The sequence below is a fragment of the Schistocerca americana genome, chromosome 7 (genome assembly GCF_021461395.2).
Source record: "Schistocerca americana isolate TAMUIC-IGC-003095 chromosome 7, iqSchAmer2.1, whole genome shotgun sequence".
Classification (NCBI taxonomy): domain Eukaryota; kingdom Metazoa; phylum Arthropoda; class Insecta; order Orthoptera; family Acrididae; genus Schistocerca; species Schistocerca americana.
Genome location: NC_060125.1, coordinates 80,575,126 through 80,595,220, shown reverse-complemented (window position 1 = coordinate 80,595,220; position 20,095 = coordinate 80,575,126). Strand labels below are relative to the sequence as shown.

Below are 20,095 nucleotides of genomic sequence, written 5' to 3'. Positions count from 1 at the left end.
CTTTGTATAGCCACGTTGTTGACCAATCAGCATTGAAATCACTTTTAAATCACCACATAGTGTCAATTTGTGGTCTGAATAGCAGAGTTTGCTTAAAACCAGTTCAAGGTTTCCGTAACAACTTTTTAAGTGAACCGAGTGTCCTATTTTGTAATGTGCCACAAGTCCAGGAACATCACTGCAAAACACCAGGTCACCTTCTTGAGAGAAGAAAGATGCAAACTCCTTTTCCCTTGATCGGTGCCAACATATGCTTATCTTTCAATCTAGATACTAAGACCTCTGCCGATTCTTTAGGAAGGTGTAGGTCCCTAGCCAGCCAATGTGACCGAGCGGTTCTAGGCGCTTCAGTCTGGAACCGTGGTGCTGCTATGGTCGTAGGTTCTAATCCTGCCTTGGGCATGGATGTGCGTGAAGTCCTTAGGTTAGTTAGGTTTAAGTAGTTCTGGTACTGATGACCTCAGAAGTTAAGTCCCATAGTGCTTATAGCCAGAGCCTAGGTCTCTGACTAAATCTTTCAGTTCAGATTGTGAGAATGGAATGGGGTCAGTTGTGCCAGGAACGTAGCAATCACTGTCTTCTTCACTATCACCGTGCTGAGCCAATGGCTCGTGATCATTTACATTATCCAAAGAATCTGGAGGAGAGGGTATTGGGACTTTAGGTCCATGAGGAAAAGGGCGAATGGCTGATTGAATGTTAGGGTAAGAAATATGCTTTTTGTTTTTCAAATTGGTACCTAGTACGTTGCAAGAACAAAAATAGCAGTCATGACTATGATTTTTAGGCTCCCTCCAAACCATTGTTATTCCAAAACGTAAAGACTGCTTTTTACGTTGAAACAATTGCCTCAGTTGTTCAACACACACTTAAAAAACTTTGTGTGGGGCCCAAGGCTTATCTTGATCGACCAACTTTATGCTAAAATAGGCGAAATATACTTTTTCAGCAAATCGGAAATGTTTCTTTGTTGCTTTCTAACGGTATAGTTACCACAAACGTAGCAGAAGCAATGTGGAGAATTTATAAATTCTCTGGTAGCCATTTTCCACTGTCAATTAAACAACTTCACAACACAAGAAAACAGTCGCTACCTTAAAGCACTAGTAACACCAACACGTGAACAGCGCAGAGTAAAGAGGTAATGTGAACTGAAGAACAATAGCTGAAACTCACTGCTTGATGATGGCGGGGGAAGGGGCAGCGCGACAGACATGGACTGACATGAAAATACTGCTGGTTTTTCCTAATTACTCTTCATTTTATGTATATCTAGCATAAAAACGGCTAAATAACAGTTTTGGAGAGCCTAAAAACCGAAATTCAAACTCAATAGAATGCTGAAATATCGTAAAAAGGTAAAACTAGACAAGCAGTTTATGAAATAACTGTACGTGATGGAATTTTTTCACTATTTCTCCCGAAATCAGCGTTGAAAACCCTATAAAAATCACTTAATAAAATTGAAACAATTTTTACGTCGCAGCCCTGTGTTATTTGGTGTTGAGTACTTAACCACGATTCTGTCTGTGGCTGTGGAAGGTTACAAGAAGCAGAAATTGTCGTGGCCCCCTCCTCACCCCTCCCAACACCAGGTGCCATGGTGTGAGGAAGTATTAGGTATGACAACGGTACTTGTGCCGTAATTGTTGAAGGGAGGCTGAATGATAGTCAGTATGTGCTATTAAAATTATTAAATGTGCATCATACCATTCATAATCAGTTTACCAATTGGCATATACGTCACCATCATCATGTGCATTTTCGTGTTAGACATGTTTGCCTGTTCGGAAAACAAGCAATCTGAACCTGATCGCACCGTCTTTTTGGTCTTCCCATTCTTATTCTACACATGCGTCTGTACTCCTAGATTTTCCTTGGTATTTTGCTTTGATTCATACGTAGTACATGGTCATGCTATTCCTTTCTGTATTCTTGGATCTTTTCTACTATTCCTAGAACAGAGAGCCGCTCTCTTATCTCACAGCTCTTCATGTGATCTTCTGGCGTTCCCCGAAGTAGTGTTATAGACCCTTTGCTGTTTCTTATCTATATAAACGATTTGTAGACAATCTGAGCAGCCGTCTTAGATTGTTTGCAGATGACACTGTCGTCTATAGACTAATAAACTGATCAGAAGATCAAAACAAATTGCAAAACGATTTAGAAAAGATATCTGCATGGTGCTAACATTGGCAGTTGACCCTAAATAACGAAAAGTGTTAGGTGGTTCAAATGGCTCTGAGCACTATGGGACTTAACATCTATGGTCATCAGTCCACTAGAACTTAGAACTACTTAAACCTAACTAACCTAAGGACAGCACACAACACCCATTCATCACGAGGCAGAGAAAATCCCTGTCCCCGCCGGGAATCGAACCCGGGAACCCGGGCGTGGGAAGCGAGAACGCTACCGCACGACCACGAGATGCGGACAAAAGTGTTAGGTCATCCACATGAGTGATAAAAGGAATTCGTTATCCTTCGGTTACACGATAAATCAGTCGAATCTTAAGGCCGTAAATTCACCTAAATACCTAGGAATTACAATCACAATTACGAACAAGTTAAATTGGAAGGAACACATAGAAAATGTTGTGAGGAAGGCTAACCAAAGACACTTTGAAAATGTGACAGATCTAATAAGGAAACTACCTCCACTACACTTGTCTGTCCTCTTTTAGAATATTACTGCACTGTGTGGGATTCTTACCTGATACGGGATTTGGGATGGACATTATTAAAACAAAGGCGCATTTTATTGGGGAGGAATCTTCTCACGAAATGCCAGTCACCAACTTTCTCCTCCGAATGGGAAAATATTTTGTTGACGCCGACGTACATAGGGAGAAACGATCACCAAGATAAAATAAGGGAAATCAGAGCTCGTACGGAAAGATACAGGTGTTTGTTCTTCCTGCGCGCTATACGACATTGGAACAAAAGAGAATTGTGAAGGTGGTTCGATAAACCCCCTGACAGGCACTTAAATGTGATTTGCATCTATCCATGTAGATGTAGATACAGATGTAGATACTAGTGAATACTATTTCGTTGTGTTAGATTTTAAGAACAACTTCAATTGGAGGGAACCCACACAAAATGTTGTGGGGAAGGCTAACCAAACACTGTGTTTTATTGGTAGGACACTTGAAAAATGTAACGGATCTACTATTGAGACTGCCTATACTACGCTTGTCCGTCGTCTTTTGTAATACTGCTGCGCGGTATTGAGGGAATACATCGAAAAAGGTCAAAGAAGGTCAGCACGTTTTGTATTATCGCGAAATAGGGTAGAGAGCGTCACTGAAATGTTGCAGGATTTGGGGTGGACATCATTAAAACAAAGGCGTTTTTCGTCGCGGCGGAATCTTCTCACGAAATTCCAACCACCAACTCTCTCCTCCGAATCGGAAAATATTTTCTTGACACCGACCTACATAGGGAGAAACGATCACCATGATAAAATAAGGGAAATCAGAGCTCGTACGGAAAGATATAGGTGTTCATTATTTTCGCGCGCTACACGAGATTGGAATAATAGAGAATTGTGAAGGTAGTTCGATGAACCCTCTGGCACGCCCTTAAATGTGATTTGCAGAGTATCCATGTAGATGTAGATGTATTTTATGTCCTGCCAAAGGTGTTAGAAGTCTTAGTTCAACCGCTTCAGTTCTCTGTAACTGTTGCCTTGTTAGAACCCACACTTCAGATCCACACTTTCCTGGCTTTATTCGGGAGCGTCTTCTTAATCGTATAAATAAGTACCTTTGTAGTCTTTTTTTCAGGAACGTTACCGTAAGTATAAGAGAAATCACAGCCCAGGTAGTTGAATCTGTGGTCTTGTTCCAATATGTTATTTTAGCTTTAAGGTTATCTTTTCCACAAAAGGCTGGATATGCTTAGATTATACTGTTTTGCTATTATGTATAAGGACCATACAGTTCTTTGAAGATTGTCTTCCGATACGCGAATATAACTTGGTCATCTGGAAAGGAAATGACTTAAGCGCTGTACATCTTTGTTGATAGGAGTCTTCCATTTTCTTTCGCCATTTATTGAAAATGTCTCTATACGTATACACGCTAAACAGCGTGGGCGATAAAGGACACCCTTGACTGACTCCTTGTGTGATTCTACTCGTTCCTCTATTGATGGTTGGGCCGAAACGTGTCCTTTTTATCAGCATACAAATTTTGAACTGACGTTATTAAATGCTGAGGAGGCTCAGACTCTCCTAAAATTTCCCATAACTTAGATCTTACCAGCCTGTCGAAGGACTTTTCATAATTCACAAAAGCTATATAGCTTGGGATATTAAATTATCTGTCTACCAATATCTGGTTTATAGAGAAAAAACGATCTACCCAAGATCGTGGAAGACCGACTGGCATGTTCTAGCAAAAAAATCCAAGACCGAACACCGTAGTTCACACCACAGACCCACTGAGAATTGTATCGATTCTTCAATGGCCTGCCCATAACCCTCATATCTCAGCCGTGGAGCATGTGTTAGATACGATGGCAAGACATGTAATTGCACACGAGCAACCAGTCACCTATCATAATGAACTGACAGAGCACATGTTACAAGCGTGGCAAGAAACACCTTATGATGGTCTTCGGACGTTGTTTACTTCCATGATAGTAAGAATACAAGAACTTTATTCTTGGGTGTGGATTCATAATCCATACCTATGTTAATGATGGATATCGGTTCAAATGGAATGAGAGTTTGTTCATTTAATATTTATCTAATAAACATCTGCACGAAGTTCCGTAGATGTCGGACTGGTGCTTAATGGTGTAAGAAATCCCCTTAATGAAACATAGAGTGCAGATTCAGTTTTCTGTGAGGTAACGCAGATTGAAAGACAGAACACCAACAGGAGCTGAAAGATCGTCTACATCTGCATATACGCACACACTAAGCAAGATACTTTGGTGTGTGGCGAAGAGGTGATAGGTCAATCCTTTCCCTCCTTTCCCGTTGCTGCCGTAAATTGTGGACGAAATGACTCCATACGAACTCTTGTCACGCACATTTTACGAAACGAAAGCGCTGGAGAGGGTAGGGGTGGGGGGAGGGGGGAGCGGGAAGCGGCGCGGGGATGATACGTCAGCGTCCTTGTGTTGAAATAAATGCTTTCGGAATTGTAATATGAATCATCTCATATGAGGCACAACACACCACTTTTATCATGTGTCTATAGAGGCTGATCAACGTTTCCACAGTGCTCTGTCGTCTAACAAATAAACCACCAGTTCTAACTTTCGTGAATGAAACAGCTTCAAACCGCTGATTACTTTGCAGATGAGATGATGTGATAAATATTTGACATTAAGCATGTGAAATCTTTAAGATTCAAGACTTAAAATCTTAGGTATGTTGATTTTATTAATTTTGGATTATTCAACCATACAGTAATGAAAAGTTAGATCTTCACGCATATCAATATTCTACAGCATGCGCTGTACAATAATAGAAATTTGCGTATAAACGAGTGGAATGTGTGGATGCTATCTGCAAAACGTACTACTAACAGTGGTAGTTCTCTAGAAGTAATAATTAAAACATTTTGCATGGGGATGTTGGTGTATATCGACTATATAGTGAGCGACAAACTTTTTACCTTTCACTACTTTGTGTGTGTGCGTGGGGAAGGAGGGAGGGTGTCAGCGAGAGAAAGTTTGAAATTATGTGTAAATCGTTTCCTACGTTGCTAAGTTCCCTCTTTCTCAAATACACCCTCCAGTCACGTTAATGTGACCACCTGACAAAATCATGAATAACCAGGTCTTTCAGCGCAGACTGCAAGCGAGACGTGCACGAACACTCACTGAGGCTGTGAGACATACCACCAGGTATGTGGGCCAATGCCAACTCCTGTGCCGTGGGTATGTGGGCCAATGCCAACTCCTGTGCCGTGGGAAACTGCGCTAGGTTCAAGTGGCTCTGAGCACTATGGGACTCAACTGCTGAGGTCATAAGTCCCCTAGAACTTAGAACTACTTAAACCTAACTAACCTAAGGACAACACACACATCCATGCCCGAGGCAGGATTCGAACCTGCGACCGTAGCAGTCGCGCGGTTCCAGACTGTAGCGCCAGAACCGCTCGGCCACCAGCGGCCGAACTGCGCTAGGTTTCTGGGCTGATGATCCACGGCGCGAACGGTCCGACCGAGTTAGTTCCATAGATTCCCGATTGGGTTTAAACCCAGAGAGTTCAGTGGGCGGAGGAAGTGCGGTAAACTGGTGCCCTTCAAACCACACACGTACACTGCAAGCTGCGTGACACCCAGCATTGTCCTGCTGGAAGACGCTACTGTGCCAGGGAGAAACAAACTGCATGTAGCGGTGGACATGGTCCCCAAGGACAGATACGTACTTCCGTCGGCCCGTTGCCCCTTACAGAATGACGAGATCACTCAGGGAGTTCCACGAGAACATTCTGCAGATCACGACGCTCCCTCCTGGTTCCAGTAATTGTATTTTGAGACGTTTCACACGGCACGCGCGTACATCTCTCCGACGAAGCCTAAAACGTGATTTATCTGAAAACATCATCTGTCGCCACTCTTGTCCGAGTCCTCCCTCGGGTGTGGGTGTGTGTGTTTGTCCTTAGGATAATTTAGGTTAAGTAGTGTGTAAGCTTAGGGACTGATGACCTTAGCAGTTAAGTCCAATAAGATTTTACACACATCTGAATATTTCTGAGCCACTCGTGTTACGCAGTTGGCGTTCGAATTCCAGCCTTCGTCGCGGATTAATAGTTGTCACCATGGCTGTATGAACCAATTGCCTGTACACAGCAGCGTTCGCTGAAGGGTCGTCGATGAGACACTGTTGGTAGCCTCTAGGCTCGCCTGGGTGGTGAGCTGCTCAACAGCTGCACGTCCATTCGCCCGTACACATCTGCGCAGCTGTCACTCTGTGCTCAACTGTTGCCTCGGAGCCAGTTTTCAGCAGCGCTATTTTGCCATCTTCTGTATACTTTAACGACGGGGGAACGCTAACTGTTTACAAACTTAGCAAAAATGGTTCAAATGGCTCTGAGCACTATGGGACTTAACTTCTGTGGTCATCAGTCCCCTAGAACTTATAACTACTTAAACCTAACTAACCTAAGGACATCACACACATCCATGCCTGAGGCAGGATTCGAACCTGCGACCGTAGCAGTCGCGCGGTTCCGGACTGAGCGCCTTAACCGCGAGACCACCGCGGCCGGCTACAAACTTAGCAGTGTCCGAAATGCTTTCACCTCTGCCCCGATAGCCAGTGATCATACCCCTTTGGAAGTCAGATAAATCACTCGATTTGCGACAACGACTGCTGTGTTTTCCGTCTCCCCTCGACACTCTTTATATATCCTACACTATTAGTGCTGCCACTTGCCATCTGTGAGTAGTTATAGCACGTTGACGTCCAACATAGGCGGTGGCTACATTAATGAACCGTGTAATTGATGAGTATGGTGTGGATAATTCGTCTGCTGTGGGTTAAGCTTCCTCAACAAGTATACACAGTTAACTTAAATAGTTCACCGTGTTAAACCTCTAACGTAAGATTGTAGCTATTAATGAGTAGACTATGATAGCATTATAAATATTTAAATTCGATCAATAATTACTTGAAATACTGAAAATCAATTTCTGTTCACCCTGGAAGTTTTTAGAAAGGCATCATATAACTGACACGTTGTGTTGATTATAGCCATTTTGGTAAAAGACACGTCGAATTTCAGACTGTTCTTGTATTCATGAAAGATCACAGCCTATCTACATCTACATCTAATGGTGCGTGCAGAGGGTAGACTTTACTACTGCCAGTCTTTTCCTTCGTTGTTGTACCAGGAGTTAGAGTGAGGGAAAAACGACTATGTCACCGTATGCGTCCTAATTTCTCTTATATTATCTTCGCGGTTTCTATGCGAATATATACGTTGCTTGCAGTAGGATCTTTCTGCAGTCAGCTTCAAATGCGGGTTCTCTAAACTTTCTCAGTAGTGTTCTTCGAAATGAATGTTTTCTTTCCTCAAGGGATTCCCACTTGATTCTCGAAGCACATCCATGGGACATGCATGCTCATCGAACCTACCAGTAACAAATCTAGCAGCTCGCCTCTGAACTGCGTCAATGCCTTCTTTCAATCCTATCTGGTGCGGATCCCACATACTAGAGCAGTACACAAGAATTCGTCGCACTAGTGTACTCTATGCGATCTCTTTTACAGATCAACCACACTTTCCTAAAATACTCTCAATAAAGCGAAGTCGACCATTCGCATTCCCTACCACAGTCTTACGCGCTCGTTCCATTTCCTATCGCTTCGTAACTTCGCTCCTAGGTATTTAAACGTCGTGACTGTCTCAAGGAGGACACTACTAATGCTACATCCGAACATTACGTGTTTGTTTTTGCTATTCATCCACATTAACGTACATTTTTCTACAATTTCTACAATTAGAGCCAGCTTGCATTCATCACACCAATTAGATATTTGGTGTAGATCATCTTGTTTCATTCTACTGTCACTGATCTTCGACATCTTCCTGTATATCATAGCATCATCAGCGATCAGCCGCAGATTACTGCCCAACCTGTTCGCCAGATCATTTAGGTATGTAAAAGGCAGCAACGGCTGGATCGCACTTGCTAGGGGCACTCCTGATGTTACCCCTGCCTCCGATGAACACTCGCCGTCGAGGAAAACATGATGGGTTCTGTTACTTAAGATGCCTTCGGGCCAGTCACATATCTAGGAGGTTAATCCGTATGCTCGTACCTTCGTCAATAGTCTGCAGTGGTGTACAGTGTCGAATGCTTATCTGAAATCTAGAAATATGGAATCTTTCTGTTGCCCTTCATCCATAATTCGCAGTATATCATTTAAGAAAAGAGCAAGCTGGGTTTCGCGATGCTTTTCAGTGCCGGCGCTGTGCGTTTTCTCACATTTTTCTGTAGAAATCGTGGCTGATAGCGGCCTTGACGTGTTCGGGAAAACAGAAGGAAGGTTAGGATTTACCGTCCCGCCGACGACGTGCTTTTTGTAATCACATCGTAAGCTGCGATTTAAGATTCTAGGGAATAAAATAGGAAGTGTCCTGTCGAAAGGAAACATTGCAGAGTTTGATTTTAAGCTAATTACGAAACCACAGAAAATATGAGTTTGGATGACCTGGGAGGTAGTGGTCTCGAACCGCCGCCCTCCCGATTGCGAGTCCAGAGTCTAACTTCTACGCCACCTCGCTTGGTCGATGTGTTCAATAACGCTGGTCTGTTCAGTAGATTTACATATGCTTGACTGATGATCAGTATTTTAGCCTCATTTGTTTATAACATATGATCTGTAAATATACTTTCTGTCTGTCTCTGTGGTGACTTCAGCTACACTGTGTTAATACGAGGAACTTTTTTCAGGGTCTGATCGGTCTACAATTGAAACCACAGTGAAAATAAAAAACGCTTTATTTGCAGCATTTATCTGCACCTTCCAGTTACTTCTCTACATGGTCGCCGACTCGACGTCGACATTTGTCGTAGCTTGGCACCAGCTACCAGCGAAAACTGTACGCAGGTCTGCAGCTCTTTGTCTGCGCCAAAATGCTTGGGAAACGAATCATTCAACACACTATTTGTGAACCTCCGATTTTCTCAAATCGACTGATCCATTTGCTGAAGACAATCATCGATTGACGCTGTCTTTGTTCCCTGACCGCATGCACGTGTACGTCCTGCTTCAAAGTTCCTGCTCCATTGTCGTTGCGTGGGTGGCATGAAACAGGGCAAAACCACTCAGCAACGGCAGCACGTACTACACAGTTGGCTGGAAACTCTGCTGCTCTAGGTAGCTTTACATACTCGCTGTGCGCTCAGAATTGAAAAATGTACCATAATGCAATCGATGGGCATACTGCAGACATTGCGCAAAACTTCTGTGCAGAGCTTCTTCTGATTCATCGCTCATCACTTCATCATTTATTGCATTAACAGGTCTTTAAGGCATGCAGCAGAAAAGCAACAGAAATACCAACACAACAAAAAGAGAAAAAACAGCGCTCTTTAGATGCTATGAAAGAAATCATTACAAAAAGCACAAAAGATGATTAGTTAGTCACAACACAACAGATTACTGCAGATGGTTATCCACTGTTGCCATTCTCTAGATTCCTCTTCCATGGCCATCAGTTCCCCTTTTTCTTTTTTTTAAGGGTTGTTAATACTCGACTCTTTTATCGCGTCCTTGGATGTCCGTTTTGGCGCTTTCCAGTAGGCTGAGAATGGAGAACTCGGTTGGGAGGGCTCTGTCAGCTCGAAGGATGTGGCCAAACCACTGTAGCCTCTTGTGCCATAATAGTCGCCCAGAGTGTGTGTTTGCAAACAGGCTTCTTTCGTTCTTCGTTGCCTTTTACCTTCCATGGCATTCTAGATACGTCCATAGGTCGTTGAGAGTATCTTCCTCTTGAAGCCTTTGATTGCCTCTTCAGTTGTTGCTGATATCGTCTTGGTTTCGCAACCGCATAAAAGTACCGGATCTTATGTTCAGCTGGATCTTATTCTTCGGTGTTTATTATTCGTTGATGCACCTCATCGTCAGTTCACTTTTACGAGGGTCACTACAAAATAAATGCACACAATTTTATTTTTAAAATCCATCTTTTGTTGTACATGTTTGAAAGTTTTACAGTGTGTAGATACATCCTTTAGGAACAATATTTTCATTTCTCCACATAATTTCCATCCCTCTCAACTGCCTTACGCCATCTTGGAACCAACGCCTGTATACCCGCACGGTAAAATTCTGGACCAACCTGTTGGAGCCACTGTTTGGCAGCGTGTACAAGAGAGTCACCATCTTCAAACCTTGTTCCACGAAGAGAGTCTTTCACTTTCCCAAAGAGATCATAGTCACATGGAGCCAGGTCAGGACTGTAAGGCGGGTGTTTCAGTGTTGTCCATCCGAGTTTTGTGATCGCTTCCATGGTTTTTTGACTGACATATGGCCGTGCATTGTCGTGCAACAGCAAAACATCCTGCTTTTGCCATATGTGGTCGAACACGACTCAGTCGAGCTTGAAGTTTCCTCAGTGTCGTCACATATGCATCAGAATTTATGGTGGTTCCACTTGGCATGATGTCCACAAGCAAGAGTCCTTCGAAATCGAAAAACACCGTAGCCATAACTTCTCCAGCAGAAGGTGTGGTTTTGAATTTTTTTTTCTTTTTTGTGAATTTGCATGATGCCACTCCATTGATTGCCTCTTCGTCTCTGATGAAAAATGATGGAGCCATGTTTCATCACCTGTCACAATTCTTCCAAGAAATTCATCTCCACCATTTTCGTACCGTTCCAAAAGTTCGCTGCATAGCGTTTTTCTTGTTTCTTTGTGAGCCACTGTCAACATCCTGGGAACCCACCTGGCACAAACCCTTTTTAAGGCCAACACTTCCAGTATTCTGCAAACACTTCCTTCCCCTATCCCAACGTAGCGTGATAATTCGTCCTCTGTGACGCGTCTGTCAGCAGTCACCAATTCGTTAACTCTGCACATTGTCTGGAGTGCGTGCAGTACAAGGCCTGCTGCTGCGAGGACAATCCTCAGTATTGCCGTGCACGCTTTCATAACGTAACCTGCTTGCACACCGACTAACTGTACTGCGATCGGCAGCAGCATCTCCATACACCTTTTTCAACCTCTTGTGGATGTTTCCCACTGTCTCGTTTTCACAGCACGGGAATTCTATGACAGCACGTTGCTTCTGACGAACGTCAAGTGTAGCAGCCATCTTGAAGACATGCTGTAACGGCACCACTCAGAGGAACAGGCTGAAATAAGTTTGAAAACAAACGGGAAGAATGTATCTACGCACTGTAAAACTTTCACACATACAGAATTAAAACTGTATTTCTACAAAAATAGTGTGCATTTCCTTTGGAGTGACCCTCGTCGTCGTCAGTATGGAACCCAGGTACCTGAATTTTTTTAACTCGTTCGGATGTTTACCAATCGACAACAATAGATGGAAGAAGAGTTTCTCGACGTGATACGACGAGATATTTGGTTGTAACCTTATTCACCACCAGCCCAGTTTTTTTTTTTTTTTTTTTTTTTCGCTGTGCATAAATGGGAAAGTATCAGGGCATACTTACTCCAGGGTGTCACCACGATCCACAACATTGTCGTCAAATGTCGCTATTCCTATCTGCTCGCACCATCTCCGATTCGATTAGTGTCACCGCTTACTTTCTCCAAGTTCAAGCTAAATAGCATTGACGCCAATTGATGTCATTCTCTTAGTCTATTTCGAATAGTGAATGGTGACGGTAGTGGTTAGTCGGATGTATTTCGGTAGAATGTGAAATTTCTTCAATGATTTCCATAGTATGGAGTGGTCAGTGTGGTAAGCTTGTAGAAAATCAATGAATATGAGGTGTAATCCCCAGTCTAATTCGTAAATTTTTTTCTATCAGCTGCCTCTAGCTAAACACGTGGTCAGGATTCCACTGTCCAGGGACAAAGCCACTTTGATAATGGCCTATAGTTCCTTCCGAAAATGGTCCTATTGGGTTTAGTAGCACTGTTCAATCAAAGAAATCTGTTGAAAGTCGGTAACATGTGAAGCTTCATTCTTCTTTAATATGGAAATATAATTACTCCCTTCCACTATTCAGAAATACATCTGCCATCCAAATGGTAGATATTAAGTGCTTCAAAGCATCCACCAATGTTTCACCTTCCAAGAGGAGCATCTCAGCTGTGATACCATTGCCTCCTCGTTCCTTGTTGTTCTTGAGAGCATTTAACGCATCCCCGATTTCTTTCTCTCACGGTCCGGGGACTTCCACTCGTAATAAGCTATTCTTGCATCTTCCGAAAGTTGCAGTAGCCGTTGTAGCCTCTTGGCTTATGTGGTCTCTACAGTTACCCGACATTCTTCATCGAACTAGATTTCTTTCTGTGTTTTGGGCGGAAAACCAGCTCTTCATTTGTCGTCACTAACACTGCATTCCGTTCAAAAATGGTTCAAATGGCTCTGAGCACTATGGGACTCAAGATCTGAGGTCATCAGTCGCCTAGAACTTAGAACTACTTAAACCTAACTAACCTAAGGACATCACACACATCCATGCCCGAGGCAGGATTCGAACCTGCGACCGTAGCGGTCACGCGGTTCCAAACTGAAGCGCCTAGAACCGCACGGCCACACCGGCCGGCGTTGCATTCCGTAATACTAATTACTTATCGTTCACGTTGTTAGGGTCCTCCAGTATCGTAAGTTATGGGAATTTTATCGTGATAGCACTGTCTCTCTTCTAAGTCTTCCAAATAACCTGTGTCAAAGTGGACCATCCTTCCATCATTAGTCTGCCACTTGGTAGACAGTTTCAGACGTAGTTTGATCGATTTTCGCTATGGTTTTAATTTCACGATTAAAAGGTAGCCCTCTTAACTTTTTCGGGTTCATCGCCTCTAATGTGTAGTCCACTGTACTCAACACATGACAGATTTGCTTTGCTTAACTTCGCGCCAGATGCCCTTCCCGTCTATGCAGCTTTCACTTACCTGAGGGAAGGAATCGTGTGTGCTACCTGTTGGTGAAGCCTGTGTGTTACCGTCTTATTTATTTGCATACCCTATTTTTCCCAGGCAGAAAGTGGGGAACAGCGCAGTATTTGCAAACGCTAGCCTCCCGGTGCACCAGCCACAGTCGATGCTGGTTTGTCTCACCTCCATGTCTCACAAACTAGCGCGGTGCGCGTTACGCTGTACCATTATGGAAATCAGTGATTTCCTGTACTTCGGGTACAAAACAGACTAAAATACTATAAAGAGAGTCTTATTTTGAATGATTTCCATTTATCGATTTAGTTAAAATTTCCGCATGTATTTTTACATCAGTTAATATAACTCTGCCACAATACATTGTGTAATTATTTTTAGTAGTCGTGTACAGTTATGTGTCACAAATGGTTGATCACATTGGTTCCACTAGTGACTTCACGTTACACGGTACTATTAATTATAAAATGTCTCTGTAGGACAAATGTATCTGTCAGTTACTCCAACGATTGGGGAAGCGCAGCTTCCACCATAATCCATTAGTGGGTACGGAATGCGTAGTTCATAGTCTTCATACTACTACGCTGAATATATCCTTGTTTGTACCTTCTGAGAAACATGTGCCCAGGCAACTCTTGAGTCTTATTAGACTGACATTGGATTCCGCTGCAAAAGATTTACCTATTTTTGTAATTTCACTCAATCTCTTCAGGCAAATGCTAGAATGATTCCGCTGTGAAGCACACATCCGATTTCCTTCCCTGTCTTTCCTCACAATCCGAGCTTCTGTTAAATCTCTGACGACCTCATCCCGACAGGATACTTAACCCCAAACTTCCTTGTCTCTTTGGAAGTTGAACTCTGTTCCCTGAATTTCGCGAACAGAGCAACTTGTCGCTGTCTTCTTTTCCTTCCTAACTCTGCAGGCGTTCTGCCATCGTGCTGGGGGTCTAATACCTGCAGGAGAACAGATATAGCTTCAGATTTGTCTTGTCCATAGTGTCAGTTTCGATGCTGAGAGTGGTTTGTCGTGTCCATTGTAATTCACATGCAACGTTTATTTATGTGACAGATACGTGGACAGAAAGTTTGCTTTGCGACGTGACGTAGTTTGTATGAAGATACGATAACTACTATAAGTGGAGCAGATGTCCAGTGCTATAAAAAGACCATGGAAAAAAGTAGTTTGATTTCCGAGTTACTGAAGGATATAGGTTTTTGGGTGATGTTTAAAGATAAAACATCGACCTTGAGCCATTGCTCCGATCACTATTTGAGTTGACTGCCCAACAGTGAACGTGATTGCTTCGTAAATGAGGCATCAGTTTCTAATGCCATCATACACCGCAAGCTTCTACATTTAAATTTACATCTACATCTATAAGGGTACACTGCCAATCACATTCAAATGCCTGGCAGAGAGGTCATCGAAACAGCTTCACAATAATTCTCTGTTATTCTAATCTCGTATAGCGCGCGGAAAAAACGAACACCTATATCTTCCCGTCCGAGGTCTGATTTCCCTTATTTTATTACGATGATTTTTTCTCCCTGAGGCGGTTGGTGTCTACAAAATATTTTAGAATTCGACGGAGATAATTGGTGATTGAAATTTCGTGAAACGATTCTGCCGCAACGAAAAACACCTTTCTCTTAACGGTTAACACGCCAAATCCTGTGTCACTTCAGTGACACTCTCTCCCCTATTTCGCAATAATACAAAACGTGTTGTCCTCCTTTGAACTTTCTTGGTGTACTCCGTCAATCCTACCTGGTAACTGTCCCACGCCGCGCAGCAGTATTTTAACGAACAAGCGTAGTGTAGGCAGTCTCTTTAGTAGATCTGTCACATTTTCTAAGTGTCCTACCAATAAAACGCAGTTTTTGGTTAGCCTTCCCCACAACATTTTCTATGTGTTTCTTCTAATTTAAGCTGTTCGTAATTGTAATTCTTAGGTATTTAGTTGAACTTAAAGACCTTTAGATTTATCGTGTAACCGATTTTAGCGGATGCCTTTTAGCACTTATGTAGATGACCTTACACTTTTGCGTTAATTAGCGTCAACTGCCAATTTTTGCACCATACAGATATCTTTTCTAAATCGTTCAGCGATTTGTTTTGATTTTCTGATGACTTTACTAATCGATAAACGACAGCATCATCTGCAAACAGCCTAAGACAGCTGCTCAGATTGTCTCCTAAATCGTTTATATAGATAAGGAACAGCAAAGGGGCTACAATACTTCCTTGGGGAACGCCAGAAATCACATCTGTTTTACTCGATGACTTTCCGTCAGTTGCTACGAACTGCGACCTCTCTGACAGGAAATCACGAATCCAGTCACATAACCGAGACGGTATTTCATAAGCGCGCTTTCAGCCTTCCACTTTGAGTGAAAACCACATTTTTTTAGCAATGAGATATTTTGGCTGCAGCGAAAGGAGAATGAAATACTTTGTTAGTCGTCTTATTACGACATCAAGAGTCTATTCTAAGATTCCTTTCAGGTACGAGTTTTCTACTTATTCAAAGTTTTAGTTTTGTAAGTTTATTCCGTTTACCTTCATTTGATAACTTGTAAAATTAAGTAATATATGAAAACGAAAACTTTCAGAAATAACAGTCTTCGTTCTTAAACATTTTCGGCTATAACAATTCTGAAGAGTATGAGTTAAATATGTCTAACTTCTTCAACAACAGATAACCAACCTCGACCAACTCTCACGTCGTAGTGGCTGTGAGCAAGATCTTACTCCAAGATAAATGTTTGAATATTCACACAAACAAAATAAGATTTCTGTATTTTTAGATACTGTCGTCAAAATTTTGTATTCATGCAGTCATCTGTTTCACCAGATCGTACCTAATTAACAAGATATATAATTTTATCAATCATTATTTAAATAAATAGTAATAAATATCAGGATAGGTATCTATCTGAGTGCAAATATGCTAGTACAAACGGTATTCGTAATGTTCCCTTAAATATTAGGAGGATAAACAGAGAGTAATAAAACCAAGCGCCCCAGTAAAAATCGCGAACCGCACAAGTTCGACCAAAACTGGTATCGGACGATTCACAAATAGAGAGACCAGCATCGATCGATTTGTAGAAAGAACATGAGACAAGGACAGTTAGAAATACTTAAGTAAACCGAATCGTAGAGTAGAGCATAAAGGGGAAAGTCGTATGAGATGACGAAGTGAGTAAGACAACGAACCTGAAAATACACTAAAATGACGCCAGCGACCTTAGCGCTACGTCATCTGTGTCAAGCCTAAACACTGCATCATACCGTTCACATAGTTGACATAAGGAAAAGTGTGTTTTATGCATGGAGGTAAAAAAAAAAGCATGGAGTTGTCAATACGTCAGAAATTTGAAGAGATATCCGCCCAAAACATTAGGTTCACTGTATTCATACCTCCATGGTTCACCTTGATTATACTTCCCGTGACATCACTCTGGCGTGGCCGTCTCCAGTTTCCATAGTGCTGGGTGCTTTTATTGTGTGAATACGTAGTTATTTTATCAAAAACGCCAGCTTACACTTTGTACGAGTGTACTAATCTACCAGATCGTAATCTAAAGTTTAAATGAATCACATTTCATTCGTAAGTACAGCCCTTCAAGCAACATTTTCTTTTGTATACGTGAATTATGGTTGCGCTGTTTACTTTTATTGTAGTTGCTTTATTTCTTTCATTTGACTTTCAATTTGCCTTCCTTCATTCACTTCTTTCCTTTGTTTTTCATTGCCTTACAAGTCGCAAAATCTCCATCAGAGCCACACAACTATTCATTGTTCACATTTCCTCCCTCTTTCAATAAGTTTCTGGCTAGAACAAGCGGAGACAGCGGTCATGTGTGAGGGAGTTTTGCATGCATGATTGTAAGAATGTGCGTATGTGCTTTGCTTCCTTTCTGAAGAAGGCTTTGACTGAAAACTGGAAACTTACGTCAACACTCTTTTCGTCGTGCTTGCCTGCTGTTCGCCCTGTGAGTAACAATCTGTCCGTTTCAAAGTGTAGTTATTCCCTCATGAAGCTTTTGTCAATAATGCACCGCACTTCAACAGGAACAGTTATGTACATAATTACAATACCAGAAGAAAAAAACTACATTCATTACGCCAGAGTACGGTTGCCTGTAGTACAAACACGGGATCACAATTCTGCAACCAGAAATTTTGATCAGTTGCCCAGTGACATAACATACCTGATAGACAGCAAAGTAAAATTTGAAACTAAACAGAAATTGTTTATCTTTGACAGTTACTCCTATTGCGCAGAAGACTATCTATTATTACAATGTGCAAATGGTGATGTATAGGAATTATGAATTAACATCTGTCCGTCTTAAATTAAAAAATAGAAAACACTAGTAAGTGATTAGCATGGAAAGGTATTTACAAAAAAAGTTAGTGTTCGTATAAAATTAGTCGTTTCACATCATTATGATTTGTCATGCAAATGATCCATAGAACATGAAACTAAGAACTAACTTACTGTTGGTATATCATAAAGCGAGGTATAGACATATATTCTTTGAAAGCCTCAAAGTGAAATTCAGTAGTAAAATAAACGGATGATCTAAATCGACGTACATTCCACGTGTGATACATTTGGTAATTCCAGAAAAACTGTCGATTTACTGGCGAGAAATATTTCGGGAAAAGAAAGAAATAGGCTAGTGTCGGAATGGTAGGCCTATGTGTTACACAAGTAAAGCTATCATTACTAAAAAAAAGTCTTGCATACGTGTTAATGCAAAATATACATGTTATGGGTTCTAAGCGATTGAGACATTTCCTTAATCACATTTACAGTATTTCACAACGCTGAAATAAGTTAAAAAATTTTATCTTTTCTTTACTCTATAAATTTTCATTATTGGTCACATACTGAATGACGTATCATAGGGAAGATTTCAACGTGAGAAGATACGTAAACTACAGTAAAACCAATTCACTGAAAATCTAATAAAATAACTCCATTCTGCCAAGAGATATACCTCCATGCAGTTCTGTTTCTTTGACGTTCGATAGCCGTTTACTTTGTTGACATGCACAAGATACAATAGCATGACTTGCTACTTTCCCCATCGCACAGGTTTATTGGCTAGCAAAGGAAACGTAGGTATGTGTTTTCCCAACACGAACATTACAACCCTTGTTTAAAGTTGAAAATGCAACGAACAAGAAGCAGTACCAAGTAAGCAAAAAAGCATTGTTTTCGGAGTTTCAGATTCATTTGCTATTAATACAAATACAATAAAAGTGAAATTAACTGGATTACGAAAGCATGCTTTTCGCATCACTTCCTACTCTTCTTGGTATTCGAAATATGTGAACAAGAAACAAGTACATTAACGAGGCCAAGTGTGTCATACCACTAGAACAATTACGCATTAAAAACAGAATAACGTTCTAAATTGCCTTCCTGACACTATGTTAATCATGTGACCACTGTAATTTTTAGTATTTTAGATGAACAAGAAGCAATCGCAAACAGTAGTCTGCTAATGTTTTGGCCTATTTAAGATGACGGCCCAATCTGGTTTCAAAACAACGTACAATGTACGTCTATGGCGCCATCTCCCTACTTTTTAGTACATCCATGGTTTTAGACTTACTTTACGCATATTTCGTAACCAGTAACATTTGTGGAGTAAGTGTCATTAATTTCATTTTTACACGTTCGTAAAATAATAACACAAAATTCGGCAATTGCTGTGTAACTTCCGTTTTCTTATAGATTTCTTGAAATTTGCTTTCAATTAAAAGGAGCGATATCTGTTAGCAATGTAATACGATGCTTGTCATCTTATTTCACGACTTCATAAACTCATCCGACGACTTATAATGTCTTTCTCGTTTTCAAACATTACTTTATTACGTCATAATTGAATCAGGTCTGCACATATCAGTATACTTCTGACTCTGAATCAAACAAGCCATCTTCTAGTCTGCTTTGGCCCCATGGGGTTACGACAATATCTACTTATATTACCGAAGCGAATATAAATTCTAATCTTTGAGTTGTGGAAGGAAAAAGTCTACGAGATCGTTTACGCACATCAGATGGACTCTGGTGAGAGAAGTATTTTTTAATAAAAAACGAGCGAAGTGAAAAGAGGAGACACAGAGATATCGAAACATGGAAAAGATGAAGTCATCAAGATTAAACGACGTAAACTGTGGATTACTGTTAAAAAGAAGCAGCCATTGAAAATGTCCGCCCAAGTTTAACTCGTCAGAAGTTTCAATATGTATCCCATAATACGACCAATATGGACCTGAATATCTTTCGTGATGAAGAAAACAGGAGTATTTGTGATGAGGAGGAGAAAGCCGAATTTTCCTTAAAATATTGACTGTACAAAAGATGGACTCTTGTCACATGCAGCACCTTAGAAGCAATTAAAGCCAAACGCCATTCGTGCAAACACGATTATTGGGACTAATTTTGTGTTTCATTTTTAGGAGTTTGTGAGTGGCAGGGATCTCAAAATATGACTGCT

At 41.4% G+C, this 20,095-nt stretch overlaps 1 protein-coding gene across 1 annotated transcript in view; it reads left to right on the top strand.

Annotated features, from left to right (window-relative positions):
• The window catches only part of LOC124622729 (semaphorin-2A-like), a 906,824-nt gene that overhangs the window by 746,918 nt on the left and 139,811 nt on the right, over positions 1–20,095 (top strand). The gene's annotated exons all lie outside the window — the stretch shown is intronic.